The sequence below is a fragment of the Zootermopsis nevadensis genome, unplaced genomic scaffold (genome assembly GCF_977971745.1).
Source record: "Zootermopsis nevadensis isolate Lab colony 2312 unplaced genomic scaffold, Znev_1.0 Znev_ptg000010l, whole genome shotgun sequence".
Taxonomy (NCBI): Eukaryota; Metazoa; Arthropoda; class Insecta; order Blattodea; family Termopsidae; genus Zootermopsis; species Zootermopsis nevadensis.
The window spans coordinates 8,222,537-8,233,943 of NW_028259142.1; the positions used below are offsets into that span (position 1 = coordinate 8,222,537).

An 11,407-nucleotide genomic window follows, 5' to 3' on the forward strand; every position below is an offset into this window, starting at 1 on the left:
AATTTCCATACCTTGTTAAATGTAAAGTTAAGCAAGTATCTTCATACTCACTGCTGTGAAAACCTCAAATCTTACAAAAGAAATTTCATCTTCAAAATGATGCAGATAGCAAATGCAGTGTACTTAGAACTTTATACCCAAACCGGTCGAAGGAAAACTGAACGTCTTCTCGGGTAAATATTTTTACATGCCTCAGGTAGTTGCCACTAGTTTTGAAAATGATTTCCCCACAACAGAGGAGTTGGTGTGTTCTGCAGTTACGGAAGGAGTTCGTTACAACTGTGCAATGCGCATTTTGTACACAATTCCACGTGGAACTACACATTCAAGTATCAATTTACGTCTATTATAACATATTCGAATCACAACTTCCCGTCGTACCTGGTGAAAACCTTCTCGTCCTACCTTGCTGGCCGGACATTAAAAACGTCCTTCTAGTCGGCCACGTCCACACGTCTTGTCATGTGCTCCATTGATAACTAAACCTGCTCTGTCCCATTCATGCAACCTGCAGGCAGTTATTCAGGTACTGATTGACAGTTTTGATTCTTTCAAAGAAAACGCAGGGACAGGCCACACGAATCCATTCATTCATCCATCGCTTTACATTTCGAGTTGAAGCGTTACGTGAAGACAACACTCTTAGACAAATGATTGTTCTGAAAATATATTTGTTTCTAAAATGCAGTGTTTACTGATTCCAAGTCGAAACCGTGAGTGTGGCACCTCGAAAATATTTTCGTATGCGTTTAAGAAGGAAGCTGGAGTGAATTTTGTGAAAGGGTCCTCGCTTTGCTGATGCCAGAGAAACTTTGTTTATTCTGACAAAAGGAACAAAGACGTTCAGGCGGAATTTGTACAGTTGCCATAATTCTGCCTGCCTTTGTTAACAAAAGACCAATTTATCGACAAGGCTGATAAGATTATGAAGATTGTTGGCTTGAAATCAATTTTACGTTAATTACATGAATAATGCTTCTGAGAACGATGAATTGTAAAACTGCTGCAGTTGCGATGGAAATATCTGGAACTGATAGGTACATATACGATAATATCCATTTATCTGTCGCACTGCTCTGTGGACCACCAAGTGACGCAGACCAAACAGTCAATCTGAAGATGCAAGTCGTGAAATTATGTTGCCACCTACATGTAGATATTTTTGGTTAGTAAACAAGAATCCTATCCGGTGGGTACCGGGTTCCTTTCCCGGGGGTAAAAAGCGGCCAGTGCGTGATGCTGACCCTCCTTCTCTTGCCGAGGTCAAGAATGAGTAGGAGCTATACCGCCTCCCCCCAAGCGCCTACATGGCGTATATGTGCATATTGCCTGTGTAATATAACGATATTATTGTCCTGCAAATGCAACGACTGTCGAAACGTAATATTCGACGCAGCTTATCCGAAGCCAAAGTACAATAACTCGAAATTCCTTGTAGTGTTCCGAACAAGTATTTTTACTACACATTGGATGGTAGATTGTAATGAGTGTTTTGGTAATGCGTCGAATCATTGGCGTTGTACTAACCGTTATATGAAATTCATTCGTTATTTACTTTTCAATGAACCGCATAACATGGCGGATTTTTTTGCCACCAATAAATGATTCCAATTCTAGGTTTAATTAATGCATTATAAACGGATTTCTTAATGATTTAAAAGCAGAAATTAAACACCATATAAATATTTCTTATTTTATATAGAACATTATTTCCACACATTCAGTGATATTCTAATATTGACCTAACTCGACTTTCTTTGCTACCTAATATGGCACAGTTTTGTTTGGTAATTATATGTTAGTGTCTAAAGTATGAACGCTAATGACAATTCATATTTAGAAATTTGTTTCGCTGGAAATTTAATGTTAATACTAGAAATAGCCTGCTGCAAGAGAAAGGTATATCGATTTATTTGCATGGTTTATGCAAAGGACGTGGCACCACTGTACATTTCTGCTTTGAATCGAATGCCATCGTCGGGAAATTTCCCACGAGAGCAGTCTAAGGTTGTGCTTACGTGTAGTCATTTGTAGGCCATCTGTATGTTAAAATTGTGAAAGGTGAGTAGCAAAATACAGAATACATAGCTGTAATTATATGTCGTATTTCGGAATTATGTGTGAAATGTTTATGGGGTCAAGAAGTATCATGTACAATAATAAAGTAGGTAATGACAAAATACAATTGAGGCGATGTACGGATTAATTATTTGAATGAGTTTTGTACAGTTTAGTATGAGGTATATTTTTGTTCAGGAAATTTCTAGTCAAGGTGTTGGTGTCAAGGGGCGACGATTTTTTTTTTTTAACTGTGTTTCCATGTAACGTCATCAGACGCGACGTTGCCTCATCTATATACATAGTTAAATATATGTAATGAAACAAAAGTCTGTATTGTTCATTTCAGAGCTCGTGGCCGATTTTTTTTCGCAACTGAAGAAATTTAGAGAAAAAACAAACAAATTAACAAATCTAAAACTTCTTGACGATGGTGAAGAGTCAATTGAATAAAAATTTACTTGGATATTATCCATCGTCTAGTAATAAAACGTAAAAAACGTAAAAACGACGTTTCGGAGATGGGGCTCTATCTCCGTCTTCAGGTTCCTACTCAGTTGGGCCCACTAGATAGAGCTAATCCCTATCTCCGGACAAATTAAAAAGTTGAAAGTCCCAGAATAAAAAGGCATAACCACACCATCCATCTGTGGGACGTAAAAGAATAGTATGTAGAAAATAAATTTCATAAACACGAATAAAGCCAAAAGCCAAAAAAACACACAAAAATGTGGGAATAAATACACAAGAATATTAACTTGAAACTCAATGCCCAACTTGGATTTCTTGAGAGATGACAGGTATCCAAATAGGAGATAAATCCAAACTAGGCTGGCTGATAGGATTGGCGAGTAGTGCCATGTGTGCCGCCTCCTTGTATTTTCTGTAGATGGTATTGGGTTCAGTTAATAATACTCTGGCCCCATCCCAACAGACATGATGATCTTCTTCGTACGCATGTTGGGCCAATCTGGATTTCTCCAGCAGGCCCTGTCTGAAATTATATTTGTGTTCTTTTAAGCGTACCTCCAGAGGTCTGCTGGTTTCGCCGATATACTATCTACCGCAATCACATGGTATTCCATACTGACTGGGTACGGGCTGGACGAACGGGGTTCGATCCCCGACGGGGGTAGAGGATTTTTCCTCTAGCCTCTGCGACCAGACCGGCTCTGGAGCCCACCCAGCCTCCTCTACAATGGGTACCGGGGTCCTTTCCCGGGGGTAAAGCCGGCCGGGGCGTGATGCTGACCACTCACCCCATCTAGTGCCGAGGTCAAGGAAGAGAGGAGCTATACCTCCACTCCCCCCAAACGCCTACATGGCGTATAGCGGGACAATTTTACTTTACTTTACCTTACATTACATCCCTTACCTTACCTTACATTACATTACATTACATTAACTTACATTACCTTACCTTACCTTACCTTACCTTACCTTACATTACATTACCTTACCTTACCTTACATTACCTTACATTACATTATATTATCTTACATTACATTACCTTACCTTACATTACATTACATTATCTTATAAACTTCCTTTCCGTATAGACGTATTTACGTCAAATTCTCCGGAACGGTTGTCCCACTGACAACTTTTTCATGTGTGAAGAATAAGACTTAGTTTTTACTAAGAACATTATGATCGCACACATACGCATCTAGTACCACGTTTTACTGAATTCTCTGTTTTAATGTTCACATTAGTGGTACATGCTGATGTTCCGGGTTGTGGGTAGCATCTCTTTGTGAGATAAGAGTTGAAACCAGTCATAACATAAGCAGAAGTATGTTTCTGTGGCTATAACATTTCTCACTGTGATGAGTTCTCTGGCCTTAGGGTAAGACACCAGACACTATTCAGAAGGTCCTGGGTTTGATCATATTTCTGTGCTCATTTTTTTTGGTCACGGAATCCTACCTTTCTGTCACATAAATTTTGGGGAAGTGGGGTTTACCAGGTCAAGATGTGTTTCAAAGCCAGTGTTAAACCTTCTGCCAGTACCATCTGTATAAATCACTATTATTGGAGATAAGAGAATCCATTGATTTTGGAAATTAATTTTAAGACTTGCGTGAGTATGGCAGAGGAAAGTTACCATAAAAATCCCTGTGGACATTCGGTGTCAGCCAACATTTCTCAGCTATATTCAGTATTTTGCTTGCACATAAGTTTTCTTGTTATTCAGTTCATTCAACCCATCGTTTGAGATGGTATCACATTTTCGTGTGCTCGTAATTCAGTGGAGCCTTGATTTTGGTGAGTCCTGAACATACTCATGAGAACTGCTTCATGTTCTAGGATTTGAATAATCTGCTGGAAGACATGCAGAAGACAGAGGCATCAGCATCATCATCAAGATGTATTCAGAGAAGTGCACTTTTACCCAGATGATTGATAGGGTATTCCCTGCTTTACTTTTAACGGTAAATGGGGAAAATAGATGGACACAGACAGTTTTCCTTTCTGGCTTCCTTTAAAAATTAAATAAGTTGTGTTGGGACAGTCAGACAGATGTAGAAATGGAATGCTATAGGACCTACCGCTGTGCCAAGGAACAACTGGGATGTATGTAGTGCTTATCGTCTAGATCAGTGGTATTCAACCTTTTTCGTTCTCGTACCCCCAGATGTAATTTCTCTTCAACTTTGTACCCCCAAAGCTGTTGGTGTATAATTCAAGTTATACATAGTATATAATCTACATCTAAAATAAATTAAATAAATTATATTACTGATTATTCAGTGTTTATCATAAAATAATATATATTTGTTTTTAAATTTCACGTACCCCCTAAGATGTCTTTGCGTACCCCAGGTTGAATACCACTGGTCTGGATCACAATATGTCTAGTTGGGAACTGTCTGTGCACACGTACTGACATATATGCATAACCCATTAACAGTAATGTCTGGGCATGTGCTGCTTAGCGAGTACAGGTAAAGTGTAAAGGATGTGACATTGGCATGTGTTTCGTCAACATGGAAGGATGTACAACAGGTTTGTAACAAGGAAATTAAACTTATTTAGTCCTGTGTTTTGCAGAGTGCAATGCATCAGTACTGAATTCCAGTGCATTCAACTGTGTAGGCCAGGAGAGGTTAAGACTGTGATATTTGAGGTTTTTACAGTCAACGTTTGTAGTTTAGTCTTCTGGGTTATGATATGGTGTAGTCTTGTAAGTCCATTTCAATTTTTTATAAGTATAGGAACATATCACTTCTGTATTTATTCACTTTTACATTGAAGATGGATGTTTGTCGAAACTGTGGTATCCGCCCACAAACAACACTAATTAGTGTTATGATCCAAATAAAGAAAATGGGCTAAATGGTTGGTGGTATGTCATATGCACGTTAAATGGATGATTGGCTCTATCCTGAGTTAATGAGTTTTACCACTGATCAACTGATGTGTCCATGGGGGTGTATAGTCATATGAAACAATTAAAATTTTCAGGCAGTGAGGTTTGAATGTGGGATGATTTTTGTTGCAGTAAGGAGCCCAGGCTGAAAGAATCCACTGTGCAAGCAAACGGTCCACATGAGAAGGTAATTGATGATGCATGAATCTGCCAGATTCGCTACGTGGAAGAACGGAGAGTTTTATTCTTACCTTGTGGTCACCTTGTAGCATGTGTGAAATGTGCACCATCACTTTCAACATGCGCTGTGTGCAGACAACCATTCACTGGCAGTGTAAGAGCATTCCTTTCATGAAAAATTGTATCAGCATTGGGATACCAAATTCACAATTGGGAGCCGTAGGTCCGCGGGATGTAGTTGGCCTGGAGTGTTGCTAACATGACTTGGACCTGCTTTCTAAACTGTGTTGATGTCCGCTAGCATTTCCCCTTAAAGAGTATTCGCAACGGTGCAGGCACACGGCTCCCGTGGACATTCAGAACAAACTGGCACCAAATTTGTGTTGGTGTAAAGGAATGAGATGTTGTATTTTGTATTGAGACATGTCAGAATGAATGGTTTGTAATGACATTTAAATCTACCAAAGAAAGTTTGTATGGTACAGTTTACAGATTGAGTTGATGGCTCTGTCCATGACAGGTAGGTGTCTGTGTGTCTTTGAAAGCTGGTAGTTGTGATATGCACGCTGTCTCATGCGCGGAGGCATGGGCATGTTGGCATGGCAAGAGACACCTTGCCACATAGTACAGTGTATTCCGCCATGGGCATTTCTTCCAACTTATGAAAACAGAATTCTGCCCTCTGATACTGGATGACTTATGCATTGCTGACTGAAATTAGGAAATTTGATTTATAAATTGATAATTAATTACAGGTTATGTTGTTTTTAAACCTTGTAGTATTATTTTGAAATTATGATTTCACTTGTTTGTATGCAAATACATATTGCAGGAAGGAAGAAAATTAAATGTACAATAACAATATATTATAATCATCATTAGATTAGAAATTCACAGCCATGAAAATTATCAAAAATTAATAACAAATGTGTGTAGGTAGAATGTTTATCTAGCAAATACCATATTTATGAATGTACAATGTGTTTTCCCTTTCCAAATTATTTATTCTTATAATTTGTAAATACACAAAACATATTTGGTGGGGGGCCTAACTCTCTTTTTTGTGCAAAGTACAATTTTATTAACAAATTCAATTTCAAATCTAATATTTTTTTGCCGGTAATATGCAGTCTGGTTTAAATTGTGTTATCAACTGTCTCTACTCATATTGTTGTCATCATCATAATCATTAATCTTTCATTGTGAATTCATTGACCATGAAATCCTCACCCCTGCCCATTTAATTGGAAATTCTAGTAACTTTGAAAATGTTGTCTACAATTTCTGGAGAAATTGAGCACCATGCTGCAAAAATTCATTTACACACACAGTCAGCAGTGGTGTGCAATTCACTCCAGTGCTAGGCCTTAGATTATTATAGCATCATCTGACTGATTTAAAATATGAGCACATTTGGATCAGTTTCACTATAAAATACCAGGACCAACAGAGAAAGCAAACTATGTCATTGTAATATTCATACATCTCATACTACATAATTTTTTAAAATTTGTTTTCACTGCATAATTTTATTTCTTTTTAAGCGTGTTGTACACGAATAATTGATTTTTTTCATTTTGTGACCAAAAAATAAGGACGCATGCTATCTTCATTTTCTAATGATTACATTGTTGTTGCAACAGAAATTTAAAATGTAAGTTGTGTAATTATGTAGTGTGTCATATATTAAATGTGAAGAATTCAAAATTTGGAGAGTAATAAATGTTGACAGTGAATATAATTTGTGAGAATGACAGCGTTAAGAATGTTCCATTCCCACAGTCATCTTTACTCTCAAATTATGTAGTTTTTCTTACGTTTGTAATTCAAGTGCAGCTGAGCTGTGGAATTTTAACAAAACTAACTCTTAGTTCACTATAGCTGATGGGCGAGACTGTGTGATGGTTTTTTGAAACAGACCTACCTAGATTAAATCAATTGTTCATCTGAAGCATTTATTTTGACGTGGTCATTTACGAATGTTACATTGCTATTTGAAAGCATAACATGTATATTGAACTACATAGTTGTGTCACAAAACTAGTATTAGGTACAACATTAATAATACTGAATTTAATTGGGGTACTGGAGCAGTTTAAAGAGTCACGAACTGATAAAAACAAAATTAATTACGATTAATATAAAGATGTCTGGATATTGCTATCGAAATCTGTGTTGAATGATGCCCCTATCTGAAATTGTCAGTTTGCTCATGATGATTTCTTCCCTGTAATTTGATGTAAAACAACGTTTGTCCCTATATTTTAGCCAGTGATGTTAGTAGCTCAGAGAAACTCTGTTCTGCAGCTCAATAAAAGTATAATTGTGTGACTGCATGTTCTGTTTTTTACATGGATGTAGATGTGCTATGCCAGCAAGCCTGACTGGTGTTACACTGTATCCAGTTGCATTGCACTCTGCCTTTTGTACCAGACCAAGATGTCATACATTCACATTGTATATTAACAAGACGAGGTTAAGAAAAGTTAGTGTGATTTCTGTCATTTATTGACTTGAATATGAAATATGTCCCTGTGCAGTGATTGGAGTTTGTGTGATCCTGACATCCATCGTTAATGTAGGTACAGTTTTTGAATTGAGTGACCATTTTGCCTTCAAAAATTAAATACCAACATACTTTATCATAAAGAATATTAACTGATTTGTGATTGAATGATAAATAATAAGTTCACTACAGTCCTGGTTGAACTGATGGTATGATAGGTAAATTTAGGAGAACATTAAGTAATTAATTAAAGTAAATAATCCTATGCAGAATTAATCATCTGCTTGTTTGTGTCACTTTAGAAAATACATTTTATTGACAGTTCTTTGGGTTTCTAAAGCATCTACTTTCCATGTTCTGTTGTGCTTCATACACCATGTGCTGATGGTGTTTTTGCATATGGGAATGTCCTGTTTTGCATACAGCAGTTCTGTCTGAATAATTATTTGGTTTTCTTATGCAGTGCAAATTACAGTGACTTAATTGGCTGACCTTAATGACAGTGACATTTCACATTGAGGTACCTGTTGATTGCCAGTTATTTTGTGAACTTCAGAAAGCTCCTTCATGGCAAAGTAATAAAAATGCAGGCTTGCAACTTGCTTCTAGTAATATAAACATCTGGAACTGCTGTCTCATCACATTCAGGGCAGCTCATTCTATGTTAGGTAGTCTATTGAGGTGAATTTATATTATGCTTATTTCCAGACTTTCATATTAATTTTACATGCATATTTTAATTGTGGATCCCAATGAAGCAAATTTTGCTATAACAGTTTCATGTTACTATGCTGTTTGGTATAACAGAATTTGTAGTCACATTTTCTCCAAACCCAGTTGTCAGAAGAAAATAAATTTGTTGGTACAGCCAAAATCACTGATTTGTGGGCTACCATGTGCAGCCCCCAGTGGTCCTGGGAGACTGTTTGTACTGTTGTTGCAGACAATTGAATTCTGGACCTCGCAGCCTAAACTGGTCTGATGATAGAATGTGCAGGAAAGGCTGTAATGGTGCCAGCACGTGTGTGTATTCTGATATGTAACATTGAGATAGGGCATTCTGTTTTCCACTATTATTCTGAACATGAAACGATGAAAAAGAGGGGGCATAATTGTGATCATAATTTAAAGTTTCTTGTAATTGCAAGAGGATAAGTACGGTTTTAATTATTGCATTTCCATATATAATGGAAGGAGTTACATAGTTCTGAGTGCATTTAGTGTACATGAAGATAAAAGTTATGACCCCTTTTTGGAACACAACACAAGAAGAACAGACTAGTGTCAGGGAGTGCTCTTGCAACTTCAGTATGAGGCAGTTTCTTAGGCAGGTTTTTTTTTAACAACACTTAACGCTTGTTGTCAGTATAATATGCCCATTGGTGCCACCAGAAGTGCAAAGAAAGTTTGGTGTTACAGAAACTTAGGCTGCCATGATAATAGATGACACTGTACCTGGACAGAAGGTATGTGATATGACAGTATCATAATTTTAAAATTACCATGAAGGCTCCATCTAGCATGCTAATCCCTCAAAATTAATTGACCTGGAACTGAAAGAAAAAGACTTATGGCAATTTCATGGTGTCACCCCAAGGTTCAAAATCATCTTTTGATGTGGTATCTTACAGTCACTAATGAATACTGACTAATGCAAAGTATCGAAAAGGTAAAATGTTGTGCACCCTCTCCTTTGATGTAAGAATGGCGGGCAACATAATGTAAATGTGTAGTTACAACACCGCTTTGCTTCTCAGCACTAGCCTTTGTGCAATTTCTGTGGAATGGTTGAGGTATTTTATTTACTTCTGACTCTCAAATGCATTGCCACAGTTGGTATAGGAACATGGAATCATTGCGGTTTATTGGAATTTTGGCAATGCATAGTAAAGGCTTATTAGTTTTGCTATTGAGTGAGGAGTGTCAGTATTCAAGATTTGATTCTGTAAATTTGCATTTCATGTTTAAGAGCAATAACAAATAGTGTGGTAGTCACGCTACTAAACTACATAGTACAACACACTTAAAGATGGATGTACTCATTCTTCCTTCAAGAAATCTCTGGTCATGATATATGTTTTTTTGTTTTGTTTTTTGACAGGAACCTAAATTCTAAATCTTATAAAAGTTTGTTGTAAAAGTAAGGTTGTAAGGTGTTGTTAGAGATTATTGTCAGTTGGACATGTAGTTTAGATTGGGGGAATGGATTCAAAATATTACAAGGAACTGTTTATCAGAAAATTAATCTTTTAAAATACTGTTCCAATGTATTATGATGGATATATTTTGAAATACAAGTGTGTATAATTGATTGATAAAGTGATCATTATTTATGTACATATTATGGTAATACCATTGCTTCTAACAGAGTACAGGTCGCATATGTTGTCTCAGACTGTACAAAATCTATAATCATATATATTGTGGTTGCCATCTTGATTAGCAACACCAGTTTACTTCATTAAAATTACGGATTTATAAATATTAAGGACAGCAGTTAGGAAACAAAATGCAAAATATACAGTTTATAAAACTGAGGTTAGAAATTTGTTAAAGAAGTAATTCAAATCTCCTGAGGCCACATCGTTAGAGATTACAAAGGTAATGTGTCATACCACCACATTTTAAATTGAACTGGTAGTATCAATACCCCTATAAAGGCATTACATAGCTGTTTTCTTCTTTCACATTTTGATGTGAAATAATTCATTAAGATCAATATTTTCAAAGATGAGATTTTCAGTGTACAAGTCTTGTGTATATGCACTAATTTTGTAGAATTATTATATTACAAAGTCTGTGGTTTTGGGGTAAATGCAGATGATTCATAAACAACAAAAAATAAATGAGAAAGTTTACGTATATGCTGTGTTTGTTTATAATTTCATTCCAAGTGTAGAATCTAAATTTTTGTGGCATTCATGGTAACTTCTATTCACTTTATTTAATATCCAGACAAGCAACCTGTTTTGTGCTTTGTTTTTCATTTCATGAGTTTGAACACAGGACTTTTTCATTGAAGATTACCCAACCTTAACCGTTCAATATGCATTTCAGCAAGGGAATGCTGGATCGATTTGTTTAGACGAAATGTTTGTACTTTTGAATGGAACTGCTTAGAAACTTTCCCCTCAAGTGTAGGTTTGATGTGACATTGGTTTTAACCACTTTATATTCATACACCTTCAAAAGTGGAGATGTTTCTTTACATTATCATTTGTGTAGTTTGTAAATCTGAGCTTTCAGTGGCGACAAGAAGGTAATAGTCTTCTGACATATTGCAATGTTTA

The 11,407-nt window shown here is 36.5% G+C and overlaps 1 long non-coding RNA gene across 2 annotated transcripts; it reads left to right on the forward strand.

Moving 5' to 3' along the window:
- The first annotated feature begins 3,504 nt into the window (after positions 1-3,504).
- On the forward strand, positions 3,505-10,981 carry LOC147874201 (uncharacterized). Of its 2 annotated transcripts, none has more exons than XR_015534500.1 (2): positions 3,505-5,245; positions 5,564-10,981. It is a non-coding gene; the product is annotated as an uncharacterized LOC147874201 (long non-coding RNA). The 2 variants fall into 2 exon arrangements; XR_015534499.1 differs by having other exon boundaries at positions 3,505-4,493.
- Positions 10,982-11,407: the final 426 nt, after the last annotated feature.